Source organism: Gymnogyps californianus, chromosome 11 (genome assembly GCF_018139145.2).
Source record: "Gymnogyps californianus isolate 813 chromosome 11, ASM1813914v2, whole genome shotgun sequence".
Lineage (NCBI taxonomy): Eukaryota > Metazoa > Chordata > Aves > Accipitriformes > Cathartidae > Gymnogyps > Gymnogyps californianus.
Window position 1 is genome coordinate 7,117,418 of NC_059481.1, and position 22,563 is coordinate 7,139,980.

The 22,563-nt window shown below is 39.6% G+C and overlaps 1 protein-coding gene across 1 annotated transcript in view; it reads right to left on the minus strand.

The window, feature by feature from the left end:
- The window catches only part of ENTREP2 (endosomal transmembrane epsin interactor 2), a 156,089-nt gene extending 138,978 nt beyond the window's left edge, over window positions 1-17,111 (minus strand). The window contains exon 1 of the mRNA XM_050903311.1: window positions 17,089-17,111. The gene's annotated coding sequence lies outside the window, so the exon portion shown is untranslated. The remainder of the gene's footprint in view (window positions 1-17,088) is intronic.
- Between the last annotated feature and the right edge of the window lie 5,452 nt (window positions 17,112-22,563).

The window sequence follows — 22,563 nt, forward strand, 5'->3', positions numbered from 1 at the left end:
CAAAATTATGTATTTCAAAAATGTGCATGTATTTATCAGACATTAGTATTTATTAAGGAAACATCATCATTCTCAGAGAACGCAGTTTACCACTCCTTTAGTACATTTAAGCAGCTTTACTTGTGCACTTATAGTGAATAGGAAGCAAGGAAGGTTTCTTTGTACTCTCCATCTCCAAGTACCACCAGTGTTCACTTTGGGATTTATAGTTATTACCATGACCTTCCTAAATCTTATATCAATGCCTATAGTTAAAGACTTCTGAGCTTCCAAAATTCTTTATCAAAAAATTTGATAGTGAAATCCAACCTAGGACTACAAGTTAAAACACAATTATCAATTAATCTCTAAATATAGAAAGACTATTAAAAGACCAGCTGGCATTTCAAAATCATGAAAGCCAACAGTGTTCTTTGGCATCAGCACTAGCTGGTGTTGCTAAGCTACTGCTGCTGCCCAGACAGTTATACACCATCAGGTATTTAATTCATGCAGGCCAGTGGTCTGAATAAAAAAAAAAGGAAAAAAAAAGCACTCAAAATGCATTTTTATACCAGTAAAACGCAAATCTTACCATCTGAGTCTATGAAGTATAATATAGCGTGTGTCCATGATCAAAAGATATACAGAGAAAAACAATTAGCTTTTGGTGCTATCTTAGAGTGCATGTTATCTTTACTTGCCCTGTTAATTTATTTTGGTTTGTTTTTGTTATAATGTAACTATAATGTAGATAAGTTTTTTAATGTTATCTACCTCCATTTTTTTCCACTTTTGATGTGTGAATTTTGATTTTTGTCAAATAAACGCCTTAATAAAAATCAGAAGGAGATTCTGCTTCTGTGGGCCAACGGAGGCTAGCAAATGGAAAAAAACTATTAGCAAGCATGATAATTTTTTGGGCAGTTAGATTAAAGCCTATGAAAATAATGTTATTTAGTATGCAATCACTGTTCAAAACATTTCTTTTGAGTTTCTGGCAGTTTCTATGAGATTACACCAAAAGCCTTTTCCTAATTCTTTCATCACTGATCACACTTGCGATTTGCAGCTTCCAAACCCAAACCTGCATTTACTCTTTATAAAGTAACCTAGCTAGCCCAGGTACCACCACATTATACTATTTAACAAAGGAAGTGTATTTAAGACTTGGAGAAGACTGCCAAACATCTTGCTAATCACAAACATCATCTCAATAGTGCTTTTTCTGTGGCTTGATTTCATTTTTATTTAGGACATTATTTTTATACCCTTAGCAAAGCTGTGTCATTTGGAGGTCAGACTTTTATCCCTGTTGGTGCAGAAGGAGATAATTCTATTGGCAGAAGACAATTCTGACCTCTAAAGAATCCCATCCTTTTCATCATACACTGTAAGGACAAACTTTATGACTGTGATGTTTCTTGCCTTCCTCATATAATTAAACTAGGACCATTATTAAGATCAATTACAAGTTTAATGCTTTCTGGGTTTGGTTTTTTTTCCCTATGGTGAATGCACAACCAGTTGAAAAACTATACATGAAAAATATTTAACCATTTTTTACTATCAAACAGTCAAGTATTATCACGTAGGATTCTGCAGACTTTTCTCTGATCAACAATTTCAATGAAGGAGCTAAATGATTACCGTGGTTTAACCTCAGCCAGCAACTAAGCAGCACGCAGCTGCTCCCCCCTCCCAGTGGGATGGGGAGGAGGATCGGGAAAGTAAGTAAAACTCATGGGTTGAGATAAGAACAGTTTAATAACTAAAGTAAAATAAAATATAATACTAAATAATAATAAAATAATAATAGTAATGAAAAGGAATATAACAAAAAAAGAAAGAAAGAAAACCCAAGAAAATACAAGTGATGCACAATGCAATTGCTCACCACCCGCTGACCGATGCCCAGTTAGTTCCCGAGCAGTGATCTGCCCCTCCCAGCCAACTCCCCCCTGTTTATATACTGGGCATGATGTTCTATGGTATGGAATATCCCTTTGGCTAGTTCGGGTCAGCTGTCCTGGCTATGCTCCCTCCCAGCTTCTTGCACACCTGCTTGCTGGCAGAGCATGGGAAACTGAAATATCCTTAATTTAGGATAAGCGCTAATTAGCAACAGCTAAAACATCAATCAGTGTGTTATCAACATTATTCTCACACTAAATCCAAAACACAGCACTGTACCAGCTACTAAGAAGAAAATTATCCCAGCCTAAACCAGGACAATGGTCAAAAAAAGAGCAATGGAAAAGATCATAGGTCTACAGAACATGACGGAAAGACTGCAGGTGTTTAATTTATTGATAGAAGGGACACCTGGTAGCTGCCTTCAAACACACAGAAGGTTACTGTGAGCTAGGAATCCCAGGCAACCTGACAAAAGCATCAATGCGCAGCTCCTGGCTTCTCAACACAGGAATTGGAGACCATTACTTTCATAGACAGAAAAGTTACTGTCAAAACCCTGATATTCTTAGCTCATCAAGAGTAAGCATTTTCTGGCTCTAAGTTTTTTCCTGAACAATTAACCTCCAATTTATAGAAAAAAAAAAAAAAACAAAACAACAAAACCATGGGCAGTCCACTCTGGAAAGATCAGCTGTCAGCTTACCCTGTTCTAGTTTGTTCCAACATCATGTTCTAGAAATCCCCACTATATATATATAAAAAAAAACAAACCAAAAAACAAAACCCAACCAACCTAAAAAACCAAAACCCAACCAAACCAAAAAAACCAACCAAAAAAACAAAACCAAAAACCAAACCAACAAAAAAAACGCCAAAGACAACAAAAACAGTAAAGAACTGTACAAAAATTCTTTTTAAATTTAAGAGTTACTTCTATATGTTTGCAATTCCACAGGATTATAAACCATGAAGCCATACATCTATTAATGCTACTATTATAATCCTAGATTTCAATGATAATATTCCTTGCATTATCTGTTAATACATTCCCTAAAGCCTTGCGCTACAGATCACTGGGTCAGTGAAACAACTGAATTCACTGTCTCTGCAACATGTTATAGTTATTTTTAAAAGATATTGGCAGGTTAGCCTAGAAAAAGTTTTAATTTCTCAGGCAAAGAAGGGCAAGAACTCATCACTACTATGATTATTACAGTTCTCAGCACGTTTGTACAACCTTGTTATCCAATGGTACAGCATATTTATAGCTTACCAAAATAACAGATCATCACTTGTCAGATGTTGACATACAGAAGGAACAGATAGCACATTTCTTAAGAAAGTACTTTTGGGATTGAGGAGGTGTGAATCCTGTCTGAGAACATACTATTTGCTTATCCTCATCTTCCCACTCCTCAGGCATTTCAAATGGCAGTTGGGGGAGCAAACATTTCTCCCAGTTAAGTGATAAGCATTCTTTAACAGACACCAAATACACTGATTTTTATACTAAAAATACATTTTCTTGCCTTACACTGAAGTTATCAAAAAGTTAGTGCCTGCTTCTGAGAAATCCAGTAAACCACACTTCATCCAACTATAACTTTACGTTCTAAAATAGCTACATGAGGTACCTTTTTTCATGCTAGAGACCCCACCTTTTCTAATATACAAGCCTACCTTTTCTTTTTCAGCCTATTTCTTGGTAGTTTAATTGGAAAAGAATGGAATTCTTTTTTGCAAATCTATGTTTGTAAAATTATAAAATCACTTTTCATCTTCTTCAGGCTGATCCCCTCAAAAAGTATTTTTTACTTCATCCAAAGTACCATTATATGTATTTATACCATCAAACCTCTCATTTCCACAAGAGCCTACTGATTAATATAATCACTGTGCATTATTGTTAATCTGCAGGCTCCTTGTGGGCATCTAACAAATAATTACACTGACTATTGAATTTTCTGCTTTCAGAAAACAGAACACTTCACAAAGCATCATATTATTTTTAAGTATAAGCTTTTTACATCCTATTCACCTTTAGCATTTTCTATGGTCTATGCTGTTAGTCAGAACTTCACATCCTCCTGCTTTGTTTCATCCTGTAGGACTGCCTATAAGGTAGGACTTAATATAACTCTAAAACACAGAGCCTATCTCTGGTTGCTCTTAAATAATAACAAGGGAAACAGATGCATGGTTGAATGTCTACTTTCTAACAGGTAACACTATAAGACTCACTTCTGCAGCAGCTGGTGACTCGTGAGACGTTGCTTATATTTTTGCCTGCTTTCATCAGATGACACCTTGCTTAAAGATTTAACTTATTGGCTGAATGATTGAAACAGGTCACAGTTTCAGTGTTGTATTCTATAATGTTTTACCCAAAATCTTTTTGCAAAAATATACTCCTAACATTGTTCCTGTTTGCCTTCTTAAACTCTACAGAAGAATTACGTCAATAACAGTCTAAATTATCTGTCTGAAATACTTGATCCTGAAGCACTTACACTGCAGGGGTAAAAATTTCTTGGTTGTAACATCTTTGATGTTATATGGTTAACATACTGAAGCAAGATACCAGAAGTATTTCTAGACCTTTCTGAATTAGGGAAATATTGCTTAAAATATTGCTCTAATTTCTAAATGAGCTAGTTTTCAAGAATTTGGGCTACAGCCTGCTACTACCTTTTACTAGAGCATTCAGTTTGGCATCAGATTCTTTTTCCTGATTAAGTCAATTGCAGTAGATACAAGGAAATACATTGTTTGGGGACTGTCATACGGTTCCTAAATATACCTAACCATAAACAAAAATCGAATTAATTCTTATCTTCCAGGAGCTCTAGAGTTAAGTGCATGTAGACTTATTTTTATATGGGAAAGACTCATTTTTCACAGACCTAGCTCGTTTCATTGACGTTATATAAATCATAACAGACATGGATGAAGGGAAGAAATTTTCAGAATACCAAAAAATAACCACGCTCCAAAAATAAAAAAATTGTTTGTTCCAGAAACATTAAAGATTGAAAAGTAACCCTGACTCTCAAACTGACTCCTCTTTTGTCCATTACTTCTTATCTTCTCTATTTTTCAAAATAGGTTAATTAACCAGATAATGCAAGATAATTACTTCTGTAGTTTTGGAACTAAAACAGGCGATTCAGACAAAACCTCAAGTTAACCCCAAACAATTCATACTGTAAGGCAAGCTTTTAAACTGTTAGGACACAAGAAGGAACTGTCAAGCGGAAGGACATCTACAGTTTGTCTAGTGATGAATTATAGTTCCACAAGCAAAAAGCGTACTGCTTCAGAGGAAGGTTCAACGTCAGAAATAGAAAATGGTTTTGCTTCCTTCTACTTTCCTTCCAATTATTTTAGATTCACAAACCAATGAAGGATATGATTGAACACTTCAGACAATCCTCATCTAGAACTGACAGGTATTGTCACTGGGGATGACTTTTCTTAATAGCTGGTTTGACATTCAGGCTTTCAGACATTCAATTCACAGTAAGTTAGGTTAAGGAAGATAAGCACATGGTCTATGTTAAGGAAGATGAGCACATGGCCTCTGGTGGACAGCAAAATGCCATGCTGATGTTGGTTATACTTATTATCTGTATAACCCTTTATTGTTTGCACTGTCATTATTGCTTTTACAGTAAAGGTTCCTTTCCACTCAAAGGGCAAATATTATGTACCAACAGAAATTAGTCTGTCAAATCACAGTGTGTTTTTTAAAAGCTCAAAGGAAAAGCTGCATTGACTATTTATACTACTTAGTTAGCTAAGAAAATATTTACTGAATCAACATGAACTTCAGAAGCAGATACTAATGCTTTAGTATTGTTGCTAGTTACTGCATACTGTAATAATATTTCACAGGATCTCAAAGTATGGTCTTATGGTGAAGCTTTATTTCAAATCTATGACCTGATTTCATGAGGAAGGAAGGGAAATTTTTAAGGGGAGGAAAGGAAGTAATTCTTAAATGACTTCCTAAATTCTTTAGGCCCAGAATAATCCTTGTTACACAAGTATAAATAGGACAAGAGGTATGTCTTTCAAGAACTTTTTAAAAAGCCTAACGTCTCCTCTTCTACCACAACAAGCATGAAGAATTGGGTGTACGAAGGACTTAAGCATATATATTAAATCCGACTCCTACCTACCACAGCAACATTACTAATGTCTTTCTGAAAGGACAACCATTGCTGGTACAATTCCTACCTTCATGCATAAAAGGCAACATGGAAAAGCTGTGAACATTTTGCCCAATCTGTACAATGCTATCAGGGAGAGAAAGTGCACCTGCCACCCCATCTGTCCTCTCTTCACTATTCTCTCTCTGTAGCATGCAGCAGGTTCTGTGGTAGAAGTGTCAGAGATGCATCAGAGACATCCTGTGATCCAGCTGTAAGAGATTCCTACATGTACAGACACAGTGATAATGTGGACTCAAGGGCACAAGCTTGTTATTTTATGTGCATTTTTTCTTTCTTTCTTTCTTTTTTCTTTCCTCATTTGTGTTTTGTGGCTTGCTTTGTTCTGGTTTTAATATGTTATTTTAAGTATGAAAATTATTTATACCACTCAGGTGTATTTAAATAAACCTCCATTCCCTAAGTCAACTTTTTTCAAGTATCCTTTATAACCAAATATTTGCAACTAAAACTCTGAGAAATATTCTTCTTTGATGCCTCCTTTTGCTCTTTACATGTAATGAAAATGTATGTCAGATGAAATTCTATTCTGTTTAAAACTACTGCAAAACAAAAAAATCAAATCTAACACATCTTGAATTAACATTGCTCTTTCAGAAAGCAACTGTAAAGGCAGAAAGGAGTACAAAGGCATCCATTTGGTTTAAAAGATAGGCTGATCAATACACTTTCCTGATTATTACCATCTGCAATAGATACAATAACCTTTCAGAAACAAAACATGTACTTCTCAGCTGCCAACATGTCTGTATAAGCAAGTAAGAGGAAGCTCAACTACTCTTCATCTGGAGATCCCATACTTTCATTAGGAGTTTTCCAAATATATTTTTTAATTTAAGATCACAAACACCAAACTGAAACTTCCTACAAGAATGTGTAAGCAGTCTTTCCACCCCCAGGAAAATTTCTATTGAAGGGGCAAAATGTAAAGAGTCAAGACAGTAGCTTGGTAGCCCAGATCGCTTGGGACACGTAAAACAGATTGAGTTCCCTTCACACTGACACAAACGCAGGACTTGAGCCTTTGCCTCCTTCACCCTTCATGACACATGAACACTACACTCCTAGCTGTACAGAAATACTGCAGCATTTCATTTTTTTAGTCTGATTTTTCACAAGTTTTCAAAAGGTTTTGGATTTAGCCTCTGGAAAGATAAAATTTGTTTGAACAATAGCTACTTTCAATATACGACAAAACCACTTCCTACCAATGTTATTTTCAGAATAACATAGCAGTCAGTATGCTAGCCTCATGTTCACAGCACTATTTTAAGGAGTGTGTCTTAGAAAGCTCTTGACGATTGTTTACAGAGTCAGAAATTTAAAACCTCCTATTTTAGTACCATTGATCAACAAATGCTTTCACTGCTATAACAAAAGAATACCATTCAGTTTAACTTTTCTGCTAGAACCACAATCACTAGAATGCGTAATAGTGAGATAATTACTTGTGTTTACTATTGATAAATGACATTGTCCATTGACTCTTTACTACGAATGCTGAAATAATACTTTTTGGTTTGATTTTTTTTTTTAATTAAAGAGTAGTCTTACTTTTCTGTAGCAGGCCAAAAATCTACCATGAATCTTAAAAACAGCTGCATTCACAATTTCCACCTAGATGAAAACAAGTTTCTTCTCTGAAGAGTGAATGTAAAAGTGACATTATAAAGCTACATATTTATTATCTCTCAGTGCCTCTGGACTAAGTGTGTTCAGCTTAAAAAACCCTGTTTTTATCTCGCCTGGCACTGAAGGCTTATCTAAAATCTTCCGATTAAGCCGTGCTCTTTCCTGCTACAAACAGGAGCAAAAACAATCTCATAAGTAAATTATATCCCTCACATGAAAATAATTTTGCTGAGATGGACTCTTTATATGTAACAGGAACAACAAAACTGTATAGTTATCAATGAGGACATTATTTGCTTGTTCTGCAGAACATAAATTACTCATGATAATGGCATCTATAAAGGAAGAAAGTTCATATTCAAAACTGAAAGCAAGCTTGCAAAGTTAGCAACTCTTCAAAAATCAGACACAAAAGTTTAAACTTGTAATGCTGTTTCAACTATCCATGTTTGAATCAAGCTGTTGTAAAGATCAGAAATCCAAAAGTTACATTCAGTTTGCCTCCTCCAAACAAAAAGTACATATTCTTCAAAGTGCTTACATTTTCTCATTTTTATCTGGATACCATAACAATAACAAGCAAGTCTACACTTGTTAGAATATTGTAAAATTATTCCTTTTTTTTTAATCACACTCTATCTGAAAACAATCTCTCATTGTAAGTGATGCAGCAGTAATTCAGAGAAGTATTTCTCATTTACTGCAACTCAGCTCAAAAGTACTCAAAATACTCAAGATACTCAAAAGTAACACACACAGAGCATTGGCATCTCATCCTCAGAACTGGCTATTTCACTCTGCAGACCTGTATCAAATTACTAATGCAGATGTAACCACTATGGAGTAAAATTCTGCCTAGTAAAAAGGATTACTAGTAATTTGTAGGGAGTTCACATCCTCTGCACAATACAGGAGTTTTCAGACTGGCCTTACAAGTTCTACCTGAATTAGCAAAGAGTAAATGGAACAGGAGCAAATCTGCTTGCAAAAGAATTGATTCTTAAGAAGACAGCATCCACACTACTTCAGACAAGCTCCAGTCTGGTCCCTAAACTTAATACCTACTAGCAGTCAGACTGCATTTTCTATGCTCTTAAAGCACATCTTTTGCTTTCATTTTACCCCCCATGAATCAAGTTTGTGTGCTGTGAGAATGCTCCACAATGTGAATGAACAGTGAGTGGGAGCACGTTCGCGATTAGAACTAAAACACTGATATGGACGCATCCACAGACTACCAAAAATGACAATGATAAATTATATTGGGGAGAGGACTGAAGTTTCAAACAGCATGAGCAAGTACTTTTAAAGGAATTATGAACACACTGTTCTTACAAATCCAGACTGTAGCCTCTAGTTATGGGACAGACACCGTGATTCTGTGACTTCGCCAAGGAGGGAAGGCTTAGCTTTGGTGCATTTTGATCTTAAAATATTGCCTGCACGTAAGTTACGATGCTCTAAATGTGTAAATACTTCTCAATTATAAATTCCACAGCTTTGTCACATTTGCATAGTATTCCTTTAAAGCAGTGTGGTTACTCCCATAGAGAAGAGGCAATGACTACACCATATTCTGCTTCTAGAAGAGTATCGTTCTTTAAATATGCCACTGAAATAGTTATACTCCTGTAGGTTACATATTTTCAGGCAGTTCACACCTTACAGAGTCCCGTTATCTGTTCTGCCCTTCGATTCCAGAAGGCACAGGAGTGAGCAGAAAAATGAATTGTGAAAGAATAGCCAATTAAGCCTGGTAATTCACAACTCATTCCTTCAATAAGTTGCAACATACAACTAAAATGGAGGTGTAACAAGTTCAGCAGCTGCTAATGACTGGATAATTGACCTTTGAAATTCCCATTTCAATTAAGCTACTTATCTATTCCTCAGTTTCTCAGTAGACTGTAACTGTTCCACACAGCTAGTTGTTATAAGTTCCAGGGCAGTATTTACTGTCTTTACAGCAGATGCTCTTACATTTCCAGCATAAAAGAACATCTAGAAAGGACAACCAGAATTCAGGAAAAATATTTCATTCCTAAGGAGACTGAGATGTATACCCATTTTTCTACCACAAATTAAAAAATAAAAAATAAAACCATCTCTTATGCTGACAACAGTAAGAGACCTACACAAAATGTAGTCTTTTTATTCTGCAGTCTGGCTGCCTACAGAAAAATAAAGACTTCAGAACACAGGCAATTTATAATAATACAGGATTAAAAAAAAAAAAATTGATGCTATTTCTTCCCTACAGATTGGACATCTCCCCCCCCATATCATAATGGGGCATCTTTGCTTTCTTCAACTATTCCTTCCTGTAACACACAAAGTTTTAAAATCAATTTGCATCATCAAGTGCTTCTCAAACCCATAAGGCTTAGGCAACAGAATATACTCAGAAGCAATAAAAGCTGATTTGTTTCATGAAACAAATAATGCTGGCTTCCATGAGCCTGCTATTTTCCAGTGCACTGAAGACAAGAAATTCCAAGGTTACACTTGGTCCCAAATCCTCAGGAAGTTACGAATAGCCATTTTACCATGTATAGTTCAAAGAATAAAAAAGGAACACTGTCTTCTTTCTAATTGTTCCTCTTTCCAGCTGTCTAATTTGCTATCATTCCATCTGGATATGGAAACAACATTTTCACCCATGAATCCACTGTTCCAAAGCCCTACCTTACCATGGACTCCAGAAAGTACAGAGAATGTACCCAAGGCTTCTTACTCCTTATGATTATATGATGCATATGATCTCTTCTTGTACACCAACAATACAGGTTTTAACTGGCATCTAATAACAGGTTATAACAGCCTTGTTCTATTTTTTTTGTCTGCCACATAATACTGTCATGATGTACAGATCAAGAATGCTAAGAAAATTAATAATGATCAATTACCTAGACAAGACACGTTGCAATCTTCGTGAATTTTATGAAGGCAAGAGGCAAGCCTATGCAGGTGACCGATAATTTTTTACTAATGCTGTGTACCAGCAACATACATGCCTAGCAGGCTTCCTGAGACACAAAGTTCCAGATAGTTGACTTCCTTCCACAGCTTGCTCACATTTCAAAGCCCTGACAAACTTGCAAAGGAAAGGAAAAGCATGCCTAAGGTGTTAGTAAATCCAACCCATGTAGTAAAGTCAGAAAAAACAGGGATGGTGGGCTAACTAAAGGACACAGCAGTAGACAGTCTCAAAGAATCAGAGTTTGTGTAATTCCTTTACAAGTATATATAACTGGAGGTTCCACTGCAGGTAACTAAAACCGTTATTGCATATTGCAGTTCTTAAGTGAGGAGTTAACAGTGATCAGTCAAACATAATAGTACTACTTTCTCAAATTTATCATCCAATCTAGCTGCTCTTATTTTGTGACTATCACACTGGCTAAAACCTACCATGAATTGTTAGCCAGATCTAGTAGTCACTCATTTATTGGAAAGGAGACTGTGAATAGGCAAAAGACAGGTTAACAAATCACTTGTAGGATTTCTGAGGTGACCCATTTCCTGGTCTTCTAAGTTTCATCAACCTGAAGCAAGAAACATTGAGATAACTGTTCTAGTGTGTGGGGTGCATCATCTTTAAGGAATGACATAAGATCTTCAACAGCCACATAAGGAAATAAATTTCATTTGCCCCCTGGATCCAACCCTATTTGATAATCTGCATCAGAGGTCTGATAAGTCTCCCGAAAACTTTTTCAGTGCAGAAATTTACCTACTCAATTCCCAAAACAGCAATACGAACTACTTCCAAAAGAAGCCTGAAACAATTTGAATATTTACAGATACAGAACATTGTCTGAACCAGTAGCAAACTTCACAGAATGACAAATTGTCCATAATAAACTAATCATCATGGTCATGGAGTCCACAGATTTGAAATCTACCATTAGAACAATCATTTACAGAGAAGGGATCTGGTCAGATAATCTTACCCAGACAGCTAATGGCCTTTCTGTAGTTACAACAGATGTTCAGGAACATTTCTGATGATTTATGCAAATTCTAGAAAAATTGAGTTTCAGCTAAGAAAGTTGTAGGTTAAGTACTCAAGTTGTGATAACCAGGGGTACTCAAAACAAGCAACTCATACTATATACTCTCATAGAGAAGCATGTGGCACACTCAGAGTTGTGATGGACATTTTGATCAAAACTACTTGATATCCATGTGTTGTGGTTTAACCCCAGCCAGCAACTAAGCACCATGCAGCCACTTCCTCACTCCCCTCCTGCTCCCAGTGGGATGGGGAGGAGAATCGAGGAAAAAAGGTAAAACTCGTGGGTTGAGATAAGAACAGTCTAATAACCAAAGTAAAATACAATACTAACAATAATAATAATAATGAAATATAATAATAATAATTGTAATGAAAAGGAATAGAACAACAACAACAAAAAAAAAGAGTGAAAAAAAGGGAAAGAAAAAAAACCAGTGATACACAATGTGACTGCTCACCACCCGCTGACCGATGCCCCAGCAGTGATCCGCCCCTCCCAGCCAACTCCCCCCTGTTTATATACTGGGCATGATGTTCTACGGTATGGAATACCCCTTTGGCTAGCTCGGGTCAGCTGTCCTGGCTCTGCTCCCTCCCAGCTTCTTGTACACCTGCTTGCTGGCAGAGCATGGGAAACTGAAATATCCTTAACTTAGGATAAGCGCTACTTAGCAACAACTAAAACCTCAGAGTGTTATCAACAGTATTCTCACACTAAATCCAAAACACAGCACTGCACCAACTACTAAGAAGAGAGTTAACTCTGTCCCAGCCGAAACCAGGACACCATGCTAGAGTTTCATTTATACATACAGCAGGCAGACAAGAAAGCTACCATTTAAGTCCTAGATATGAGATGATCAGCTCCGAGACAAATAAATGATGTGTTAGCAGACTTTACAAGTTCAGTATATACAATATATATCACTCAATAATAGCAGTAAGTTTACTTTCTCTCAAACAGCTTAGCTCTACTCTCACAATAACAGACTCTGTTGGCAGCAGGCTTTTCATGCAAACTAAAGCTCATTCCTCTGAGCTACAAATACTATCACTCTAGTACCTCCTTTATTTCACCTGACTATCCACAAGCAATAATGGAAAAGCCCAAAAGGAAAACAAAAAGGGGAAAGGAGGAAGGAAAAAGAATCTGTACCTGAAATGGAGGAGAAGAGATAAACACTCACAACCGCTAACAAATCATCTTTCTTGTAATCTCCCCTTCACTTCCACAATGACTCTGCATAGGAACATACTAAAACAACCTGCTGCACATGAGGAACAGTCAGGGTCACAGACTGGTAGAAGCTTTTGAAAGTTAACTCCTTTATGCATCATCTGAGGGATTTAAACCTGTTTTGTACAATGTCATTGAAGAATACAGAAAAGGCTCTACGCTCTGCTTTCTCAGTTAATAATGCAGACAAGTATATAATGTATTTCACATTTTCCATGAGAGAGAAGTTGGGTCTGAATTCACCTTGACAATCTCCCTATATATCTCTTTCCCTTTTCAAAGAACACAAAAAAAGTACGTACGTCACAAACTTGGAAGACATACTATATGAAAGCTGCTTTTAAACCAGAGGACTTCATCTGTTTTGAACATGGGATATGGATGAAAAGAGGTAGAATTGAGAAGAAACTTAATAAAAAGGAGAGGCAGCAGAAGATCTTCCAGCAACACGCTCTACACAAGAATACAACTGTTGTCAAATAACTATATATAAAAGAAGAGATAGCTTGTACTTTGCTCTATGTTCTTTTAAGATTTCTAGTGCCAAGGTAGGATTTTAGAAACCTGGGTAATCTTATGATTTAACTTACAATTTCATTAATGCTTTCTTATGCTAGAGATAACTCTAGTCTCTGAGGCTGATAATTTTCTCAGAATGCTGTCTGGGATCAAGTCATGGTGGGGATAAATATCTGATTGCCAACTTCTAAATAATTTCAAGAAATGACTGCAGAGAGTAAGATTTGCTTTTGTAGTCACGCTAACATAGTTCTATGAGGCCTGTGGTTCGCTAGTGTCCTAACACTGATACAGTAACCATAAACATTAAGCGCGCTTAGCTGAAGCATTACAATCAATCTGAGCATGTACAAAGCCTGTAAAATACTAATCAGTGTATGTTTTAGATTCTAAAGGGCAAAGAATGAAGAAATATTTTCTCATATTCAAGCAACTATGGACCTACAGGAGAGACAAAGAACCTTGTCACTGCTTACACTTTTGGGAAAAGTTTCAGTGATCTACCGGAACAGACTAATTTTGAGACCTATTCTTCCATGATCAAAATTAGGCTAATATTCAGTTCTTCACGTTCTTAAAAGGATCAAAGACACTTATGTTCATCTACCTTATACGAAAAAGCATATACTTTTACCCAACTGAGAGAATGTGAAGATGACATTGCCATTCTCCTGAATGAAAGACTGCCATGGGAACAAACTGCCTAGCATTTCACCACAGTTTGTAAGATCTTGCCAATGATTTCTGCCTATGCAGAGAATAAACCAGTGCCTGCCCATCTAACCCCCAAATTCTCTTGCGCTCAGTGTGAGGTTGGCTCTCATTAATTACCTTAAAATATCTTAATATAAAATATATGAAAATATTTTTTCTCTTCCTAATATGATGCTATAAAAGATAAGATAAAGCAAAATGGTTTAATTTATGGGATGATGCTTAAATAAGCTCTGAATTCTTCAAAGTTTTATGGAAATTATGGTGCCATGTTCTTTAAATAAGCTCTTGCTGGTACAGTCACTTGATTTGATTCCAAAAAGAAAGCAAGAAATCAGAACCTTTCCTTGCATTTGATTAGAGAATTTTCTGTGAGGAGTGTAATATGCAGCCCATAGCCCTTTTTTTTTTTTTTTTTAAATATCAGCTGGAATGTTACACACATGGGAAATTATTTTCAAAAACATTTAAAAGATTCTTAGCAAATTTTTTCAGCCTCCATTTTCGTTGACAGGGCGGTTGGTGTCAAAAAAAATGCTGGAAGTACCAATACCAAGACTACTCTGTTTTAGGATGTGCGTTTCTAATGAGTAAAAACTACAGTATAATCACACACACACACACACACCCCCCGCAAAGGTTTAGGATTGCTACTTGACCATCAAGCAACTCAGTTATTTACTTTGGGGTGGGGAAGTAGTTTGAAGAGAGTGAATATTTATGCCTAATTTTGGCACCAAGTAAAGAGAGAAAGGACACTTCCATTTTTTTTTCCTCACGTCACTTAACCCACCTTTAGTTATTTCTTTAATTGTATTTTCCAGAAGCAAGCTAAAAATGTTTACTCTTCCACAGAAATATTTTTCAGCTGTGAGTGACAATATACCTAGTTTTTGTTGAACTCACTAAATACCTCAAAAGGCTTTTAGAAAAGGCTGCGTAAGCAACGAACTTGGCCTCAAAAAATTCTTTAAGGCTCACCATACTTGAAAACTGCTCTATTTTTACCTTATTTCTTGAGACTTAGAGATAAGGAGATTAGGAGGAGAGTACAGTTATTCTCATGCTCTGATAGATCATTTATAAGGTAGAATTATTTTTTCAAAAAGCTCTTAATTTAGGAAACAATGTATACCTGCCTCATTATGATAACACAGGACAATTAAGGCCTTCTAGTCAACAGTCTTGCAATACCTTCCCTGTGCCTTCTACCAATTCACACCACAGGCTGGAATCATGGCTTTCTTCTCTATGATGAACAAGTAACATTCATGAAATCTAGTTGGAAAATATACTTTTCTATGGGTTACATTGCACAGAGAGAAGAGTAGAAGGCATCCACAATCAGAAAAACAGCGTATCTTAGGGCATACTGATAATCCCCAGAAGTCTCTTTTCACGAAGATTACAGGCGCTGGGGAAAAAAGGTATTATTGAAAATGTTGTGCTTACTGGAACACACAATCTGTTGTCTACATTCCTGCTTGGTCTGTCAAGATAAGAAACCAAGTCTGCCTAAGCTGTGTTGTTTTAGTAGCACATTAATATGTAAGCAGCCAGATTCTTAATTTAAAATCCACACCTCATCACAACAAATAGTTGCATATTAGCTTGCAGAGGTTCAAACGCAAAAGAGCGATTACTACGATATCAAGGCTACTAGCGTAAACTGATGTTTCTTTTCAAGATTACAAAAAAATCCTGGTGAAATCAAGAAGAGTATCTAAATAATTAATCCAAAACTACTCTTCTGCTCTGAAGAACTCAAAAAAAATTAGAGTAACATGCTGCATAAGAGCATATTAAACAGTTATTTTTTAAATTACACCATTTCTGCCACATGCTCAGAACTGAATAACCCAAATCATTTATCTAACTGTTCTGGTTTCTAACAAGCACTTTTAAAGCTGAAAACTCTCTGGTCCGTTAAAAGAGCTGAAAAGACATACTTGAAACCAATAACACATTAAATTAAATGAAGCAAATCTTCACCAATAACACAGACTCTGTTACTAGTACCCTCAGAAATGTCTAATTCTTCATAACTGTCAAGTCCCATTTCACTGCTTATGAGAGAAACCTTCATAAACCAGTATTATACTAACGCACCCATGTGTGCATTGTATCCATACACACATGTAAACACTGATAATCGGCACTGAGGCCACCTGAGTGGAGAAGAGTATCAACTTTTTTTTTTTTTCCTTGTGCTAGCAGGATACCATGGAAAGTCAACAAGAAAATCGCAGAGAAGTCAGGAGGACCCAGATTTGGGCATTTGCGTTCAGAATAAACAAGCTTTTCCCTCAGATACCCAGTCCTGTGGGACCAACAGCTTCTCCCAGTGGGCTCATCCCAACTTCTCTCATGGCAGGACTTTTGGGTGTCCCAAAGCCACAGGCCTTTCCAGCCCTCCTGGTGCACTTGCACTCTCCTCAGCAGAGAGGTCTTCCATACTGTTTGTGTACCTCAAAACTTGTGCTCATCTCATTTTATTACCTTCAGTACAACATAGCTGGTGGCTGAATTTGCGTCCGAGCACAACCCCGCGCCGAGACCTTGAGAAACGGCCATAGCTCAAGGTGAACTCTCAGACAGCATCGAAGACAGAGCCAATACAAAAGACACCAGGGACAGCAACAGCAGCCCGTGAAACAAATACCAGCCACTAAGGCAACGCCAAAGGTTAATTTGTTATCCCAACTTTCACCGACGCTGTTGATAAAACGCCAAACCACCCTGGCTAACCCTTCCAAAGGAGGCAACGAAGTCCCGTCACACCGCTGGCGGGCTGAGAGACCGGCCGGGGCGGAGGAAGCATCCGAACGAGGATCCCTCACCTGAGCGCCTCGCTGCCCGGTGGCCCCGCGCCCACACGCAGAGGAGCGGGGAAGGAGCCTCACCCGCCGGCCCCGCTCCTCAGGACCGCCCGCGGGGGGCGAGGGACGAGGCCCGAAAGCGCCGCTGCTGCCGCCCGCGTCCCACCTGTAGGCGCGAACTCGCAGCCCTGAGGCGCTGCTGGCGGCCCCGCGGCGCTCGCCCCGCAGCGACCGTTGGGCCCGGCCAACGGCTGCGGGGGCGCGTGGCTGCGCCTCCCCCACCCCCCTTCCCGCGCGCCCCCCGACTCACCGAGAAGCCGGCCCAGAAGGGGCAGGAGTGGCGGACGCGGGCCGAGGTGGTGAGCGCCAGGGCGGCGAAGCTGACGGCCACGATGAGGCAGCCGAGCACCATCTGCGTGACCCCCAAGGTCAGCATGGCCCGCGAGCGGGCGCGGTGCTCGCGCAAGCGGGACAGGCTGCGGGACAGCGCGGTGGGGCTGAGGGAGCGCGCCCCGCCGGGGGGCCGCGCCGCCCCGCCGCCGCCCACCGGCATCCTCCGCCGGGCCCCTCACGGCGCGGCCGGGCAGCACCGCCTCCTCCTGCCCCCCCGCGCCCGGCGGGGAGGGCGCGCTCCGCGGGGCAGCCGGGCGCGGGCGCTGCAGGGCGGCGGGCAGCTGCGGCGCATGGAGGAGGAGCTGCCCTGCCGCCCGGGCGACCCGCGCGCCCCCGGCCGGAGGGCAGCAGCCGGCGGGCAGCACGCGGCAGGGCAGGGCAGGGCGGGAGAGGGGCAGCCGCCACCGCCGCCTCCTCTCCCCGCTGCAGGCGCGGGGGGGTGGGGGGGCTGCGGGGCTGCAGCGCGCGGGCGCGGCTCGCCCGCAGCCGCCGGCGGGGGCGGCCCCGGCCCAGCCCCGGCGCCGCTGGCTGGGCGCACGCACGGGGAGAACCGGAGCCCCGCTCTCCGGCCCGCCGCGGCTCCTGTCTCTCCCGCGGAGGGAGGAGGCGAGGGGGAGAGGCAGCGGGGGGAAGGGGGAAGGGTTGTTTACGGCCAATGGCGGGCGGAGGCAGCGGCGGGAGGATCAGCGGCGGCCGCCGGCGGCCCTGCGGAGATAGCGGCGTGTGCGAGGCGAGGGACTCGGTGGCGCGGCCCGGCCCCGCCCGGGGCGCCAGCAGCACCAGGACAGCGCCGAGCCGCGGCGTGCGGGAGGAGGCGGCAGCCTCCATCTGCCTGCCTGCCTGCCCCCGGCCTCGGGGCCGGACCCTTGTGCGCCAAGCCCCTGAGGGAGAAATCTCTCCCACCTGGGCTTTGTGCAGCAGGGGCACCTGGCAGCCGGTGCCCCCGCCCCTGGCGCTGTATGATAGCGTCCAGCAGTGGCGGAAGGGAAGAGTTACTTCTTATGCAAAAGGCACAATGCTCAGGGTCATTTTAACCTTTTTTTTTTTCTTTTTTTCCCCACAGCGAACTATAACCAAGCCTCAGCTTGCAGCATCCTTATTACGAGAAATATAAAAGCCACCGGAATGAGCCTCTATTTATGAAAACTTCCCTGCCCTGCTGCTGCTCATGACAACAATGTCCAGCATGGTAAGGCTCCCCACAACACCTGAAGCACATTTAAAAGCCAGTCTTCTGCAGCAGGGGAATCACAGTGATAACCTATTGCCTGCAGACACCAAGGCCTACTTATGAAAAACACACCAACAGAACCCAAAACCAAGACCATCATCTCACTCTATAGCAGTATAGTTCCAGGGTTAATATGTTTGTAGCACTATAGTTGGCTGTAGCAGTATTATTTTTTTTTTATACAGGAATTGGTATGTGTAGTCTACACACCTGTAATACTGCAATATTTGTACCAAAAAAAAATCCCAACTACCGCATGTAAACCAGGCTTAAGTCTTTGTTCATGAGGTCCTTTCTCTTTTCTTTCAAGAGCTCTTCTTTGCATAAAATAGTTTGTTTCCTGGGGAGGTGGTAGTGGGGAAGTGTGCCTCGACAGGAAGGTGTCAAAAGATTAAGTCCCCTCTCTTTTCATACAACATTCAGATGTTTTACTGTAACAGAAAAAAAGCAGTGCTTGCTGCTTTTAAATTGCTGTCCGTGCCACAAAACAGGTTAGTATAGCAGATGATAGTGCTGTCACCCCAACATGGCTAAAATACTGCTCCAGCACACGTGCAATAATATTTTAATCAGATCAAAAAAGCACCTGACAAAACTCTACACTGAAGAGACAACTGTTTTGCTACAAGTTTTTATTCTAATGCAGAATAGCACTAAATTAATACTACTAGTAATCAAAAGAAGAGTTAGCGTACCACGTCTTAGTTTCTCAGACTGGGCATGAACAGAATGGGAGTCAGTTAGAAACAAAACACCACCACGCACACCCCCTTGGCCCAATACTCAGCCTCAACTGATATTCCTGAATTGATTGCTGGCACAGGAGTGCTACATCCCATCTGAAAGCCCAGGTGGGACAGCTAGATGAAGGCAGGTGAGGATGTATGGTAGTAGATTACACTGAATTTTTGTTCATACCAGTTCACACTAAAACTAAGTTCTACTTGTTTTTAATCAAGTAGAGCTGTTCGCTATCCAACATTGGAAACGTTACTTCAAAATATACCTTTCAAAGTCAAGGAAGGGTCTATGTTATAATATTCTGCCAAACAGAGTGAAAGGGGCTAGCAAAAAGAAACAAAACAAAACCCAGGACCAAACTGAACCTGTGCAGTCTTCATGATTAAGCAGCTCATTCCCTGACCAGCCAGAAATGCTTAAGGTTATTCAACAGCAGGACAATTAGAAACGTTATGAAGAACAAATGCATTTAAACCTCTATCTGGGTGCTCTCATTCAGGAGTAAGATGGCCCTAGGGCTTGGAGAAATTAGGACACATTACACTGGGGTGTGAATTTACATCTCGCTAACTCCCTGTGCTGATACTATTGTATGTATTAAGTACAAAGCAATTTACTTTAATTTCCAAGGACTTTCTAACTGGCACATATAAAAAAATCCACATTTGCGGGCAGTCCAGAGGAGGATCTGGCATTGCAAATCCACATGCTCATCTGCGGTCCATGAGCCTCACAGGTGGGTAAGCTCTCAGGTAATCAATGTGTGCACTGCTTCCAATATGGCAAACTAGGCTACCAGAAAACAACTATTTTGGCTTCCAGTAGGAATCCACAGGAGTTTAGATCACATCTTGATCACTCCAGTTTTCCTGAGCATTCAGGTGTAATAGATATTGCTCAAGATCTGAAATAGCTCTGGATACACTTCTTAGCTTTCTCTGAAGGCTCCCAGTTGCTGGATTTGTTGGAGAATGATTTGAGAGCAAATTGGTTAAGTATTATTGTCCCTAACTTTAAATGAAGTTATTTTGCTGAAGAGATTTTTTTAAAATACTTTCACTGGTATTTTTCAATGCCATATCATTGAGTGTAACTTAAAGTGAGATACAGTACTGAAATTTCTTCCAGAACTGTAGTTACAAAAGCTTTGTAGTAGCCATGTTTATATTTGAACACTGTAATATACTAATTTTTAATTTAACAAATAATTTGATAATTTCCTGAAGGCAGCCAGAAGGGCACTACATAGCAGACCTTATTACTAGCCTATTAAAAACATGAAAACTCAGAAGCCAGCATGATAATGATCCCACTTCTATGGTAATTGTCTCATTACTGTCAGTCTTTACTGGCTCCCAACCAGTTCAGAAGGCAGCTTCATGCTTCATACTAGAAACTATATTGGTGGATCGAAGTTTGTATTTATTCTACCTCACTTTCAACTTTAGCGAATTTCATGCATCTTTGTCTCTGCAATTGTTATTTGAAATTAAGTAAATGACATGGTAAATATACCATTATTTCTTGGCACCTATCTTAAAAATTAATTATCCTTTTCCATGGCTACAATTTGACCTGTTCTGAAAATAACTTGTAAGGCACTCCAACTTACTGTATCTCAGATTACCAGGAACCATACCCAACATACCCAGTTTTTACAGAAGTAATGAACCTGGTTTATGGATACAAGCACCTAAATAAAAAGTCTGTATCACTGGCAGAACCGAAGAGCAACATATTCTCACACACCAACTTTTAAGCATATAACAACATTAAATTTCAAATGCAACAGAAACTGGTATTTCAGTAAATTAAAAAAGAAGTTTGCATTTCCTTGCACTCAGCAATCAATCTTCCTTAAGTTTATCTTCCAAAAAGTTGTACTGGGCAGGGAGAGAAAGGAGGGCAAGACAGCAAATAATAAAGGCTGCTTTATCTATATACAACGTTCAGTTGTAATCAGCACCTTGCAGGAAGTATCCTGCTTTATCAGCTTTATAATTTGAAAATAAGAAAAAAAAATCCTGCTAGCAGATACTAAAATGTGTCAAAGACAACAAGACCATACATGCCAGTGCCCACCAATACAAGAAAGGATCATAAGGTTAAGCCTGTAGACTTGTTTAACCCTTACAGTGGCACTGCTGTCTTCAGTGTTATTTTGCTTCCTGATGACTCAACATTTTTCTTAAAATAGGACAACTGTCTCTGATAGACTTGCAGCTAAGCAATGAACCTAAAAAAAAAATCATCCCCCCCCCCCCTTTTATACTAATAAAAGTATCCATTGTGTTTTTACAGACAAGTTTTCACTTTGCAAATCATATGTACAACATCACTACCAGTCCCATCTTTTACTGCATTTTTCTGTGGAAGTGAATGACTGAAGAGTTCACAAAGCACACTGATTCTGGGTACAAAAATGTTATGAATAAAAACATAAAAAGAGTACCGTGAAGATCAGTGGATTTTGACTAAGCTCTACTTCTGTGCTTGAAATGTAAGTGCCTATTTATGAAAGTTTTTTAAACAGATATATTAAAATCAAGAGCATCTACCTCGCAATCATCAAGAGCGCTATAATAAACCAATGCCTAGACAAAGTCTGTTTTCAAGAGGTAACACAAATAAAGAGAACTGTCACATCTCCACTTGCAGGCCGCAGAACGCTGCCCTTGGTGGGGTGATTGTACACAGAGTAACGATCCTCTCACTTGTCTGTTTAAGGACTTGGAGTTATATGTGGATCCCTGAACTTTTCAGCTATTTTCTGCACCATCTTGTACCTACGTATTGGTGGTCTGTTACCCTAACCAGACAGTAAACCTGAAGGAGATAATAAAGAGAAGTAACTGCCATTACTTTACACCCATTGTTATTGTTCTGCTTCCTTATGTTTCTACACAGAGGATAATCACAGATTAGTTGGTTTTACAAAAATAGCATCCTTTAACAACATAATTTAAGCATATATAAAACCACAGGATTTACTTCCATATGTAAGCCAAAGGGGTTTTAAACAGGAAAGCTTTGCAGATAAAAATGAAAGAAACCTCCATTTCCATGCTTTAATCTGAAAATAGTCTGGGTCTCTTCTTCAGATATACCTACCTTGGAATTACTTCCTCCAT